Here is a 15250-nt window from a genome sequence, read left to right on the forward strand (position 1 = left end):
GGCTAAAAAAACACATGTTCCTCACATTTCTGTGGCAGAAAGTTCTGAAATCTGAGAGGAGCCACAAATTTCCTTCCACCCAGCTTTCCCCCAAGTCTCCCGATAAAAATGATACCTCACTTGTGTGGGTAGGCCTAGCGCCCGCAACAGGAAACGCCCCAAAGCGCAACGTGGACTCATCCAAATTTTTTAAAGAAAACAGAGGTGTTTTTTGCAAAGTGCCTACCTGTAGATCTTGGCCTGTAGCTCAGCCGGCACCTAGGGAAACCTACCAAACCTGTGCATTTCTGAAAACTAGAGACCTAGGGGAATCCAAGATGAGGTGACTTGTGTGGCTCGGACCAAGTTCTGTTACCCTGACTCCTTTGTAAACCTCAAAATTTGGCTAAAAAAACACATGTTCCTCACATTTCTGTGGCAGAAAGTTCTGGAATCTGAGAGGAGCCACAAATTTCCTCCCTCCCAGCGTTCCCCCAAGTCTCCCGATAAAAATGATACCTCACTTGTGTGGGTAGGCCTAGCGCCCGCGACAGGAAACGCCCCAAAGCGCAACGTGGACACATCCAAATTTTTGAAAAAAAACAGAGGTGTTTTTTGCAAAGTGCCTACCTGTAGATTTTGGCCTCTAGCTCAGCCGGCACCTAGGGAAACCTACCAAACCTGTGCATTTCTGAAAACTAGAGACCTAGGGGAATCCAAGATGAGGTGACTTGTATGGCTCGGACCAGGTTCTGTTACCCTGAATCCTTTGCAAACCTCAAAATTTGGCTAAATTAACACATGTTCCTCACATTTCTGTGGCAGAAAGTTCTAGAATCTGAGAGGACCACAAATTTCCTTCCACCCAGCGTTCCCCCAAGTCTCCCAATAAAAATGATACCTCACTTGTGTGGGTAGGCCTAGCGCCCGCAACAGGAAACGCCCCAAAGCGCAAAGTGGACACATCCAAATTTTTGAAAGAAAACAGAGGTGTTTTTTGCAAAGTGCCTACCTGTAGATTTTGACCTCTAGCTCAGCCGGCACCTAGGGAAACCTACCAAACCTGTGCATTTCTGAAAACTAGAGACCAGGGGAATCCAAGATGAGGTGACTTATGTGGCTAGGACCAAGTTCTGTTACTCTGACTCCTTTGCAAACCTCAAAATTTGGCTAAAAAACACATGTTCCTCACATTTCTGTGGCAGAAAGTTCTGGAATCTGAGAGGAGCCACAAATTTCCTTACATCCAGCGTTCCCCCAAGTCTCCCATTAAAAATGATACCTCACTTGTGTGGGTAGGCCTAGCGCCCGCGACAGGAAACGCCCCAAAGCGCAACGTGGACACATCCAAATTTTTGAAAGAAAACAGAGGTGTTTTTTGCAAAGTGCATACCTGTAGATTTTGGCCTCTAGCTCAGCCGGCACCTAGGGAAACCTACCAAACCTGTGCATTTCTGAAAACTAGAGACCTAGGGAAACCAAGATGAGGTGACTTGTGTGGCTCGGACCAAGTTCTGTTACTCTGACTCCTTTGCAAACCTCAAAATTTGGCTAAAAAAACACATGTTCCTCACATTTCTGTGGCAAAAAGTTCTTTAATCTGAGAGGAGCCACAAATTTTCTTCCACCCAGCATTCCCCCAAGTCTCCCGATAAATATGATACCTCACTTGTGTGGGTAGGCCTAGCGCCCGCGACAGGAAACGCCCCAAAGCGCAACGTGGACACATCCAAATTTTTGAAAGAAAACAGAGGTGTTTTTTTAAAAGTGCCTACCTGTAGATTTTGGCCTCTAGCTCAGCCGGCACCTAGGGAAACCTACCAAACCTGTGCATTTCTGAAAACTAGAGACCTAGGGGAATCCAAGATGGGGTGACTTGTGTGGCTCGGACCAGGTTCTGTTACCCTGAATCCTTTGCAAACCTCAAAATTTGGCTAAAAAAACACATGTTCCTCACATTTCTGTGGCAGAAAGTTCTGGAATCTGAGAGGAGCCACAAATTTCCTTCCACCCAGCGTTCCCCCAAGTCTCCCGATAAAAATGATACCTCACTTGTGTGGGTAGGCCTAGCGCCCGCGACAGGAAACGCCCCAAAGCGCAACGTGGACACATCCAAATTTTTGAAAGAAAACAGAGGTGTTTTTTTCAAAGTGCCTACCTGTAGATTTTGGCCTCTAGCTCAGCCAGCACCTAGGGAAACCTACCAAACCTGTGCATTTCTGAAAACTAGAGACCTAGGGGAATCCAAGTTGGGGTGACTTGTGTGGCTCGGACCAGGTTCTGTTACCCAGAATCCTTTGCAAACCTCAAAATTTGGCTAAAAAAACACATGTTCCTCACATTTCTGTGGCAGAAAGGTCTGGAATCTGAGAGGAGCCACACATTTCCTTTCACCCAGCGTTCCCCCAAGTCTCCCGATAAAAATGATACCTCACTTGTGTGGTTAGGCCTAGCGCCCACGACAGGAAACGCCCCAAAGCGCAACGTGGACACATCCAAATTTTTGAAAGAAAACAGAGGTGTTTTTTGCAAAGTGCCTACCTGTAAATTTTGGCCTCTAGCTCAGCCGGCACCTAGGGAAACCTACCAAACCTGTGCATTTCTGAAAACTAGAGACCTAGGGGAATCCAAGATGGGGTGACTTTTGTGGCTCGGACCAGGTTCTGTTACCCAGAATCCTTTGCAAACCTCAAAATTTGGCTAAAAAAACACATGTTCCTCACATTTCTGTGGCAGAAAGTACTGGAATCTGAGAGGAGCCACAAATTTCCTTCCACCCAGCGTTCCCCCAAGTCTCCCGATAAAAATGATACCTCACTTGTGTGGGTAGGCCTAGCGCCCGCAACAGGAAACGCCCCAAAGCGCAACGTGGACACATCCAAATTTTTGAAAGAAAACAGAGGTGTTTTTTGCAAAGTGCCTACCTGTTGATTTTGACCTCTAGCTCAGCCGGCACCTATGGAAACCTACCAAACCTGTGCATTTCTGAAAACTAGAGACCTAGGGGAATCCAAGATGAGGTGACTTGTGTGGCTCGGACCAAGTTCTGTCACTCTGACTCCTTTGCAAACCTCAAAATTTGGCTAAAAAAACACATGTTCCTCACATTTCTGTGGCAGAAAGTTCTGGAATCTGAGAGGAGCCACAAATTTCCTTCCACCCAGCGTTCCCCCAAGTCTCCCGATAAAAATGATACCTCACTTGTGTGGGTAGGCCTAGCGCCCGCGACAGGAAACGCCCCAAAGCGCAACGTGGACACATCCACATTTTTGAAAGAAAACAGAGGTGTTTTTTGCAAAGTGTCTACCTGTAGATTTTGGCCTCTAGCTCAGCCGGCACCTAGGGAAACCTACCAAATCTGTGCATTTCTGAAAACTAGAGACCTAGGGGAATCCAAGATGAGGTGACTTGTGTGGCTCGGACCAGGTTCTGTTACCCTGAATCCTTTGCAAACCTCAAAATTTGGCTAAAAAAACACATGTTCCTCACATTTCTGTGGCAGAAAGTTCTGGAATCTGAGAGGAGCCACAAATTTCCTTCCACCCAGCTTTCCCCCAAGTCTCCCGATAAAAATGATACCTCACTTGTGTGGGTAGGCCTAGCGCCCGCGACAGGAAACGCCCCAAAGCGCAACGTGGACACATCCAAATTTTTGAAAGAAAACAGAGGTGTTTTTTGCAAAGTGCCTACCTGTAGATTTTGGCCTCTAGCTCAGCCGGCACCTAGGGAAACCTACCAAACCTGTGCATTTCTGAAAACTAGAGACCTAGGGGAATCCAAGATGGGGTGACTTGTGTGCCTCGGACCAGGTTCTGTTACCCTGAATCCTTTGCAAACCTCAAAATTTGGCTAAAAAAACACATGTTCCTCACATTTCTGTGGCAGAAAGTTCTGGAATCTGAGAGGAGCCACAAATTTCCTTCCACCCAGCTTTCCCCCAAGTCTCCCGATAAAAATGATACCTCACTTGTGTGGGTAGGCCTAGCGCCCGCGACAGGAAACGCCCCAAAGCGCAACGTGGACACATCCAAATTTTTGAAAGAAAACAGAGGTGTTTTTTGCAAAGTGCCTACCTGTAGATATTGCCCTCTAGCTCAGCCGGCACCTAGGGAAACCTACCAAACCTGTGCATTTCTGAAAACTAGAGACCTAGGGGAATCCAAGATGAGGTGACTTGTGTGGCTCGGACCAAGTTCTGTTACTCTGACTCCTTTGCAAACCTCAAAATTTGGCTAAAAAAACACATGTTCCTCACATTTCTGTGGCAGAAAGTTCTGGAATCTGAGAGGAGCCACAAATTTCCTTCCACCCAGCGTTCCCCCAAGTCTCCCGATAAAAATGATACCTCACTTGTGTGGGTAGGCTTAGCGCCCGCGACAGGAAACGCCCCAAAGCGCAACGTGGACACATCCAAATTTTTTTAAGAAAACAGAGGTGTTTTTTGCAAAGTGCCTACCTGTAGATTTTGGCCTCTAGCTCAGCCGGCACCTAGGGAAACCTACCAAACCTGTGCATTTCTGAAAACTAGAGACCTAGGGGAATCCAAGATGGGGTGACTTGTGTGGCTCGGACCAAGTTCTGTTATCCTGAATCCTTTGCAAACCTCAAAATTTGGCTAAAAAAACACATGTTCCTCACATTTCTGTGGCAGAAAGTTCTGGAATCTGAGAGGAGCCACAAATTTCCTTCCACCCAGCTTTCCCCCAAGTCTCCTGATAAAAATGATACCTCACTTGTGTGGGTAGGCCTAACGCCAGCGACAGGAAACGCCCCAAAGCGCAACGTGGACACATCCAAATTTTTGAAAGAAAACAGAGGTGTTTTTTGCAAAGTGCCTACCTGTAGATTTTGGCCTCTAGCTCAGCCGGCACCTAGGGAAACCTACCAAACCTGTGCATTTCTGAAAACTAGAGACCTAGGGGAATCCAAGATGGGGTGACTTGTATGGCTCGGACCAGGTTCTGTTACCCTGAATCCTTTGCAAACCTCAAAATTTGGCTAAAAAAACACATGTTCCTCACATTTCTGTGGCAGAAAGTTCTGAAATCTGAGAGGAGCCACAAATTTCCTTCCACCCAGCTTTCCCCCAAGTCTCCCGATAAAAATGATACCTCACTTGTGTGGGTAGGCCTAGCGCCCGCGACAGGAAACGCCCCAAAGCGCAACGTGGACACATCCAAATTTTTGAAAGAAAATAGAGATGTTTTTTGCAAAGTGCCTACCTGTAGATTTTGTCCTCTAGCTCAGCCGGCACCTAGGGAAACCTACAAAACCTGTGCATTTCTGAAAACTAGAGACCTAGGGGAATCCAAGATGGGGTGACTTGTGTGGCTCGGACCAGGTTCTGTTACCCAGAATCCTTTGCAAACCTCAAAATTTGGCTAAAAAAACACATGTTCCTCACATTTCTGTGGCAGAAAGTTCTGGAATCTGAGAGGAGCCACAAATTTCCTTCCACCCAGCGTTCCCCCAAGTCTCCCGATAAAAATGATACCTCACTTGTGTGGGTAGGCCTAGCGCCCGCGACAGGAAACGCCCCAAAGCGCATCGTGGACACATCCAAATTTTTGAAAGAAAACAGAGGTGTTTTTTGCAAAGTGCCTACCTGTAGATTTTGGACTCTAGCTCAGCCGGCACCTAGGGAAACCTACCAAACCTGTGCATTTCTGAAAACTAGAGACCTAGGGGAATCCAAGATGAGGTGACTTGTGTGGCTCGGACCAGGTTCTGTTACCCTGAATCCTTTGCAAACCTCAAAATTTGGCTAAAAAAACAAATGTTCCTCACATTTCTGTGGCAGAAAGTTCTGGAATCTGAGAGGAGCCACAAATTTCCTTCCACCCAGCGTTCCCCCAAGTCTCCCGATAAAAATGATACCTCACTTGTGTGGGTAGGCCTAGCGCCCGCAACAGGAAACGCCCCAAAGCGCAACGTGGACACATCCAAATTTTTTAAAGAAAACAGAGGTGTTTTTTGCAAAGTGCCTACCTGTATATTTTGGCCTGTAGCTCAGCCGGCACCTAGGGAAACCTACCAAACCTGTGCATTTCTGAAAACTAGAGACCTAGGGGAATCCAAGATGAGGTGACTTGTGTGGCTCGGACCAAGTTCTGTTACCCTGACTCCTTTGCAAACCTCAAAATTTGGCTAAAAAAACACATGTTCCTCACATTTCTGTGGCAGAAAGTTCTGGAATCTGAGAGGAGCCACAAATTTCCTTCCACCCAGCGTTCCCCCAAGTCTCCCGATAAAAATGATACCTCACTTGTGTGGGTAGGCCTAGCGCCCGCGACAGGAAACGCCCCAAAACGCAACGTGGACACATCCAAATTTTTTAAAGAAAACAGAGGTGTTTTTTGCAAAGTGCCTACCTGTAGATTTTGGCCTCTAGCTCAGCCGGCACCTAGGGAAACCTACCAAACCTGTGCATTTCTGAAAACTAGAGACATAGGGGAATCCAAGATGGGGTGACTTGTGTGGCTCGGACCAGGTTCTGTTACCCTGAATCCTTTGCAAACCTCAAAATTTGGCTAAAAAAACACGTGTTCCTCACATTTCTGTGGCAGAAAGTTCTGGAATCTGAGAGGAGCCACAAATTTCCTTCCACCCAGCGTTCCCCCAAGTCTCCCGATAAAAATGATACCTCACTTGTGTGGGTAGGCCTAGCGCCCGCGACAGGAAACACCCCAAAGCGCAACGTGGACACATCCAAATTTTTGAAAGAAAACAGAGGTGTTTTTTGCAAAGTGCCTACCTGTAGATTTTGGCCTCTAGCTCAGCCGGCACCTAGGGAAACATACCAAACCTGTGCATTTCTGAAAACTAGAGACCTAGGGGAATCCAAGATGAGGTGACTTGTGTGGCTCGGACCAAGTTCTGTTACTCTGACTCCTTTGCAAACCTCAAAATGTGGCTAAAAAAAGACATGTTCCTCACATTTCTGTGGCAGAAAGTTCTGGAATCTGAGAGGAGCCACAAATTTCCTTCCACCCAGCGTTCCCCCAAGTCTCCCGATAAAAATGATACCTCACTTGTGTGGGTAGGCCTAGCGCCCGCGATAGGAAACGCCCCAAAGCGCAACGTGGACACATCCAAATTTTTGAAAGAAAACAGAGGTGTTTTTTGCAAAGTGCCTACCTGTAGATTTTGGCCTCTAGCTCAGCCGGCACCTAGGGAAGCCTACCAAACCTGTGCATTTCTGAAAACTAGAGACCTAGGGGAATCCAAGATGTGGTGACTTGTGTGGCTCGGACCAGGTTCTGTTACCCTGAATCCTTTGCAAACCTCAAAATTTGGCTAAAAAAACACATGTTCCTCACATTTCTGTGGCAGAAAGTTCTGAAATCTGAGAGGAGCCACAAATTTCCTTCCACCCAGCTTTCCCCCAAGTCTCCCGATAAAAATGATACCTCACTTGTGTGGGTAGGCCTAGCGCCCGCGACAGGAAACGCCCCAAAGCGCAACGTGGACACATCCAAATTTTTGAAAGAAAATAGAGATGTTTTTTGCAAAGTGCCTACCTGTAGATTTTGGCCTCTAGCTCAGCCGGCACCTAGGGAAACCTACCAAACCTGTGCATTTCTGAAAACTAGAGACCTAGGGGAATCCAAGATGGGGTGACTTGTGTGGCTCGGACCAGGTTCTGTTACCCAGAATCCTTTGCAAACCTCAAAATTTGGCTAAAAAAACACATGTTCCTCACATTTCTGTGGCAGAAAGTTCTGGAATCTGAGAGGAGCCACAAATTTCCTTCCACCCAGCGTTCCCCCAAGTCTCCCGATAAAAATGATACCTCACTTGTGTGGGTAGGCCTAGCGCCCGCGACAGGAAACGCCCCAAAGCGCATCGTGGACACATCCAAATTTTTGAAAGAAAACAGAGGTGTTTTTTGCAAAGTGCCTACCTGTAGATTTTGGCCTCTAGCTCAGCCGGCACCTAGGGAAACCTACCAAACCTGTGCATTTCTGAAAACTAGAGACCTAGGGGAATCCAAGATGAGGTGACTTGTGTGGCTCGGACCAGGTTCTGTTACCCTGAATCCTTTGCAAACCTCAAAATTTGGCTAAAAAAACAAATGTTCCTCACATTTCTGTGGCAGAAAGTTCTGGAATCTGAGAGGAGCCACAAATTTCCTTCCACCCAGCGTTCCCCCAAGTCTCCCGATAAAAATGATACCTCACTTGTGTGGGTAGGCCTAGCGCCCGCAACAGGAAACGCCCCAAAGCGCAACGTGGACACATCCAAATTTTTTAAAGAAAACAGAGGTGTTTTTTGCAAAGTGCCTACCTGTAGATTTTGGCCTGTAGCTCAGCCGGCACCTAGGGAAACCTACCAAACCTGTGCATTTCTGAAAACTAGAGACCTAGGGGAATCCAAGATGAGGTGACTTGTGTGGCTCGGACCAAGTTCTGTTACCCTGACTCCTTTGCAAACCTCAAAATTTGGCTAAAAAAACACATGTTCCTCACATTTCTGTGGCAGAAAGTTCTGGAATCTGAGAGGAGCCACAAATTTCCTTCCACCCAGCGTTCCCCCAAGTCTCCCGATAAAAATGATACCTCACTTGTGTGGGTAGGCCTAGCGCCCGCGACAGGAAACGCCCCAAAGCGCAACGTGGACACATCCAAATTTTTGAAAGAAAACAGAGGTGTTTTTTGCAAAGTGCCTACCTGTAGATTTTGGCCTCTAGCTCAGCCGGCACCTAGGGAAACCTACCAAACCTGTGCATTTCTGAAAACTAGAGACCTAGGGGAATCCAAGATGAGGTGACTTGTGTGGCTCGGACCAGGTTCTGTTACCCTGAATCCTTTGCAAACCTCAAAATTTGGCTAAATAAACACATGTTCCTCACATTTCTGTGGCAGAAAGTTCTGGAATCTGAGAGGAGCCACAAATTTCCTTCCACCCAGCGTTCCCCCAAGTCTCCCGATAAAAATGATACCTCACTTGTGTGGGTAGGCCTAGCGCCCGCGACAGGAAACGCCCCAAAGCGCATCGTGGACACATCCAAATTTTTGAAAGAAAACAGAGGTGTTTTTTGCAAAGTGCCTACCTGTAGATTTTGGCCTCTAGCTCAGCCGGCACCTAGGGAAACCTACCAAACCTGTGCATTTCTGAAAACTAGAGACCTAGGGGAATCCAAGATGAGGTGACTTGTGTGGCTCGGACCAGGTTCTGTTACCCTGAATCCTTTGCAAACCTCAAAATTTGGCTAAAAAAACAAATGTTCCTCACATTTCTGTGGCAGAAAGTTCTGGAATCTGAGAGGAGCCACAAATTTCCTTCCACCCAGCGTTCCCCCAAGTCTCCCGATAAAAATGATACCTCACTTGTGTGGGTAGGCCTAGCGCCCGCAACAGGAAACGCCCCAAAGCGCAACGTGGACACATCCACATTTTTTAAAGAAAACAGAGGTGTTTTTTGCAAAGTGCCTACCTGTAGATTTTGGCCTGTAGCTCAGCCGGCACCTAGGGAAACCTACCAAACCTGTGCATTTCTGAAAACTAGAGACCTAGGGGAATCCAAGATGAGGTGACTTGTGTGGCTCGGACCAGGTTCTGTTACCCTGAATCCTTTGCAAACCTCAAAATTTGGCTAAAAAAACACATGTTCCTCACATTTCTGTGGCAGAAAGTTCTGGAATCTGAGAGGAGCCACAAATTTCCTTCCACCCAGCGTTCCCCCAAGTCTCCCGATAAAAATGATACCTCACTTGTGTGGGTAGGCCTAGCGCCCGCAACAGGAAACGCCCCAAAGCGCAACGTGGACACATCCAAATTTTTTTAAGAAAACAGAGGTGTTTTTTGCAAAGTGCCTACCTGTAGATTTTGACCTCTAGCTCAGCCGGCACCTAGGGAAACCTACCAAACCTGTGCATTTCTGAAAACTAGAGACCTAGGGGAATCCAAGATGAGGTGACTTGTGTGGCTCGGACCAAGTTCTGTTACTCTGACTCCTTTGCAAACCTCAAAATGTGGCTAAAAAAACACATGTTCCTCACATTTCTGTGGCAGAAAGTTCTGGAATCTGAGAGGAGCCACAAATTTCCTTCCACCCAGCGTTCCCCCAAGTCTCCCGATAAAAATGATACCTCACTTGTGTGGGTAGGCCTAGCGCCCGCGATAGGAAACGCCCCAAAGCGCAACGTGGACACATCCAAATTTTTGAAAGAAAACAGAGGTGTTTTTTGCAAAGTGCCTACCTGTAGATTTTGGCCTCTAGCTCAGCCGGCACCTAGGGAAGCCTACCAAACCTGTGCATTTCTGAAAACTAGAGACCTAGGGGAATCCAAGATGTGGTGACTTGTGTGGCTCGGACCAGGTTCTGTTACCCTGAATCCTTTGCAAACCTCAAAATTTGGCAAAAAAAACACATGTTCCTCACATTTCTGTGGCAGAAAGTTCTGAAATCTGAGAGGAGCCACAAATTTCCTTCCACCCAGCTTTCCCCCAAGTCTCCCGATAAAAATGATACCTCACTTGTGTGGGTAGGCCTAGCGCCCGCGACAGGAAACGCCCCAAAGCGCAACGTGGACACATCCAAATTTTTGAAAGAAAATAGAGATGTTTTTTGCAAAGTGCCTACCTGTAGATTTTGTCCTCTAGCTCAGCCGGCACCTAGGGAAACCTACAAAACCTGTGCATTTCTGAAAACTAGAGACCTAGGGGAATCCAAGATGGGGTGACTTGTGTGGCTCGGACCAGGTTCTGTTACCCAGAATCCTTTGCAAACCTCAAAATTTGGCTAAAAAAACACATGTTCCTCACATTTCTGTGGCAGAAAGTTCTGGAATCTGAGAGGAGCCACAAATTTCCTTCCACCCAGCGTTCCCCCAAGTCTCCCGATAAAAATGATACCTCACTTGTGTGGGTAGGCCTAGCGCCCGCGACAGGAAACGCCCCAAAGCGCATCGTGGACACATCCAAATTTTTGAAAGAAAACAGAGGTGTTTTTTGCAAAGTGCCTACCTGTAGATTTTGGCCTCTAGCTCAGCCGGCACCTAGGGAAACCTACCAAACCTGTGCATTTCTGAAAACTAGAGACCTAGGGGAATCCAAGATGAGGTGACTTGTGTGGCTCGGACCAGGTTCTGTTACCCTGAATCCTTTGCAAACCTCAAAATTTGGCTAAAAAAACAAATGTTCCTCACATTTCTGTGGCAGAAAGTTCTGGAATCTGAGAGGAGCCACAAATTTCCTTCCACCCAGCGTTCCCCCAAGTCTCCCGATAAAAATGATACCTCACTTGTGTGGGTAGGCCTAGCGCCCGCAACAGGAAACGCCCCAAAGCGCAACGTGGACACATCCAAATTTTTTAAAGAAAACAGAGGTGTTTTTTGCAAAGTGCCTACCTGTAGATTTTGGCCTGTAGCTCAGCCGGCACCTAGGGAAACCTACCAAACCTGTGCATTTCTGAAAACTAGAGACCTAGGGGAATCCAAGATGAGGTGACTTGTGTGGCTCGGACCAAGTTCTGTTACCCTGACTCATTTGCAAACCTCAAAATTTGGCTAAAAAAACACATGTTCCTCACATTTCTGTGGCAGAAAGTTCTGGAATCTGAGAGGAGCCACAAATTTCCTTCCACCCAGCGTTCCCCCAAGTCTCCCGATAAAAATGATACCTCACTTGTGCGGGTAGGCCTAGCGCCCGCGACAGGAAACGCCCCAAAACGCAACGTGGACACATCCAAATTTTTTAAAGAAAACAGAGGTGTTTTTTGCAAAGTGCCTACCTGTAGATTTTGGCCTCTAGCTCAGCCGGCACCTAGGGAAACCTACCAAACCTGTGCATTTCTGAAAACTAGAGACCTAGGGGAATCCAAGATGGGGTGACTTGTGTGGCTCGGACCAGGTTCTGTTACCCTGAATCCTTTGCAAACCTCAAAATTTGGCTAAAAAAACACGTGTTCCTCACATTTCTGTGGCAGAAAGTTCTGGAATCTGAGAGGAGCCACAAATTTCCTTCCACCCAGCGTTCCCCCAAGTCTCCCGATAAAAATGATACCTCACTTGTGTGGGTAGGCCTAGCGCCCGCGACAGGAAACGCCCCAAAGCGCAACGTGGACACATCCAAATTTTTGAAAGAAAACAGAGGTGTTTTTTGCAAAGTGCCTACCTGTAGATTTTGGCCTCTAGCTCAGCCGGCACCTAGGGAAACATACCAAACCTGTGCATTTCTGAAAACTAGAGACCTAGGGGAATCCAAGATGAGGTGACTTGTGTGGCTCGGACCAAGTTCTGTTACCCTGACTCCTTTGCAAACCTCAAAATTTGGCTAAAAAAACACATGTTCCTCACATTTCTGTGGCAGAAAGTTCTGGAATCTGAGAGGAGCCACAAATTTCCTTCCACCCAGCGTTCCCCCAAGTCTCCCGATAAAAATGATACCTCACTTGTGTGGGTAGGCCTAGCGCCCGCAACAGGAAACGCCCCAAAGCGCAACGTGGACACATCCAAATTTTTGAAAGAAAATAGAGATGTTTTTTGCAAAGTGCCTACCTGTAGATTTTGGCCTCTAGCTCAGCCGGCACCTAGGGAAACCTACCAAACCTGTGCATTTCTGAAAACTAGAGACCTAGGGGAATCCAAGATGGGGTGACTTGTGTGGCTCGGACCATGTTCTGTTACCCAGAATCCTTTGCAAACCTCAAAATTTGGCTAAAAAAACACATGTTCCTCACATTTCTGTGGCAGAAAGTTCTGGAATCTGAGAGGAGCCACAAATTTCCTTCCACCCACCGTTCCCCCAAGTCTCCCGATAAAAATGATACCTCACTTGTGTGGGTAGGCCTAGCGCCCGCGACAGGAAACGCCCCAAAGCGCATCGTGGACACATCCAAATTTTTGAAAGAAAACAGAGGTGTTTTTTGCAAAGTGCCTACCTGTAGATTTTGGCCTCTAGCTCAGCCGGCACCTAGGGAAACCTACCAAACCTGTGCATTTCTGAAAACTAGAGACCTAGGGGAATCCAAGATGAGGTGACTTGTGTGGCTCGGACCAGGTTCTGTTACCCTGAATCCTTTGCAAACCTCAAAATTTGGCTAAAAAAACAAATGTTCCTCACATTTCTGTGGCAGAAAGTTCTGGAATCTGAGAGGAGCCAAAAATTTCCTTCCACCCAGCGTTCCCCCAAGTCTCCCGATAAAAATGATACCTCACTTGTGTGGGTAGGCCTAGCGCCCGCAACAGGAAACGCCCCAAAGCGCAACGTGGACACATCCAAATTTTTTAAAGAAAACAGAGGTGTTTTTTGCAAAGTGCCTACCTGTAGATTTTGGCCTGTAGCTCAGCCGGCACCTAGGGAAACCTACCAAACCTGTGCATTTCTGAAAACTAGAGACCTAGGGGAATCCAAGATGAGGTGACTTGTGTGGCTCGGACCAAGTTCTGTTACCCTGACTCCTTTGCAAACCTCAAAATTTGGCTAAAAAAACACATGTTCCTCACATTTCTGTGGCAGAAAGTTCTGGAATCTGAGAGGAGCCACAAATTTCCTTCCACCCAGCGTTCCCCCAAGTCTCCCGATAAAAATGATACCTCACTTGTGTGGGTAGGCCTAGCGCCCGCGACAGGAAACGCCCCAAAGCGCAACGTGGACACATCCAAATTTTTTAAAGAAAACAGAGGTGTTTTTTGCAAAGTGCCTACCTGTAGATTTTGGCCTCTAGCTCAGCCGGCACCTAGGGAAACCTACCAAACCTGTGCATTTCTGAAAACTAGAGACCTAGGGGAATCCAAGATGAGGTGACTTGTGTGGCTCGGACCAGGTTCTGTTACCCTGAATCCTTTGCAAACCTCAAAATTTGGCTAAATAAACACATGTTCCTCACATTTCTGTGGCAGAAAGTTCTGGAATCTGAGAGGACCACAAATTTCCTTCCACCCAGCGTTCCCCCAAGTCTCCCGATAAAAATGATACCTCACTTGTGTGGGTAGGCCTAGCGCCCGCAACAGGAAACGCCCCAAAGCGCAAAGTGGACACATCCAAATTTTTTAAAGAAAACAGAGGTGTTTTTTGCAAAGTGCCTACCTGTAGATTTTGACCTCTAGCTCAGCCGGCACCTAGGGAAACCTACCAAACCTGTGCATTTCTGAAAACTAGAGACCTAGGGGAATCCAAGATGAGGTGACTTGTGTGGCTCGGACCAAGTTCTGTTACTCTGACTCCTTTGCAAACCTCAAAATTTGGCTAAAAAACACATGTTCCTCACATTTCTGTGGCAGAAAGTTCTGGAATCTGAGAGGAGCCACAAATTTCCTTACACCCAGCGTTCCCCCAAGTCTCCCAATAAAAATGATACCTCACTTGTGTGGGTAGGCCTAGCGCCCGCGACAGGAAACGCCCCAAAGCGCAACGTGGACACATCCAAATTTTTGAAAGAAAACAGAGGTGTTTTTTGCAAAGTGCCTACCTGTAGATTTTGGCCTGTAGCTCAGCCGGCACCTAGGGAAACCTACCAAACCTGTGCATTTCTGAAAACTAGAGACCTAGGGGAAACCAAGATGAGGTGACTTGTGTGGCTCGGACCAAGTTCTGTTACTCTGACTCCTTTGCAAACCTCAAAATTTGGCTAAAAAAACACATGTTCCTCACATTTCTGTGGCAAAAAGTTCTGGAATCTGAGAGGAGCCACAAATTTTCTTCCACCCAGCATTCCCCCAAGTCTCCCGATAAAAATGATACCTCACTTGTGTGGGTAGGCCTAGCGCCCGCGACAGGAAACGCCCCAAAGCGCAACGTGGACACATCCAAATTTTTGAAAGAAAACAGAGGTGTTTTTTGCAAAGTGCCTACCTGTAGATTTTGGCCTCTAGCTCAGCCAGCACCTAGGGAAACCTACCAAACCTGTGCATTTCTGAAAACTAGAGACCTAGGGGAATCCAAGATGGGGTGACTTGTGTGGCTCGGACCAGGTTCTGTTACCCTGAATTCTTTGCAAACCTCAAAATTTGGCTAAAAAAACACATGTTCCTCACATTTCTGTGGCAGAAAGTTCTGTAATCTGAGAGGAGCCACAAATTTCCTTCCACCCAGCGTTCCCCCAAGTCTCCCGATAAAAATGATACCTCACTTGTGTGGGTAGGCCTAGCGCCCGCGACAGGAAACGCCCCAAAGCGCAACGTGGACACATCCAAATTTTTGAAAGAAAACAGAGGTGTTTTTTAAAAGTGACTACCTGTAGATTTTGGCCTCTAGCTCAGCCGGCACCTAGGGAAACCTACCAAACCTGTGCATTTCTGAAAACTAGAGACCTAGGGGAATCCAAGATG

This window comes from Pleurodeles waltl, chromosome 9, assembly GCF_031143425.1.
Source record: "Pleurodeles waltl isolate 20211129_DDA chromosome 9, aPleWal1.hap1.20221129, whole genome shotgun sequence".
In the NCBI taxonomy this organism is placed as follows: Eukaryota; Metazoa; Chordata; class Amphibia; order Caudata; family Salamandridae; genus Pleurodeles; species Pleurodeles waltl.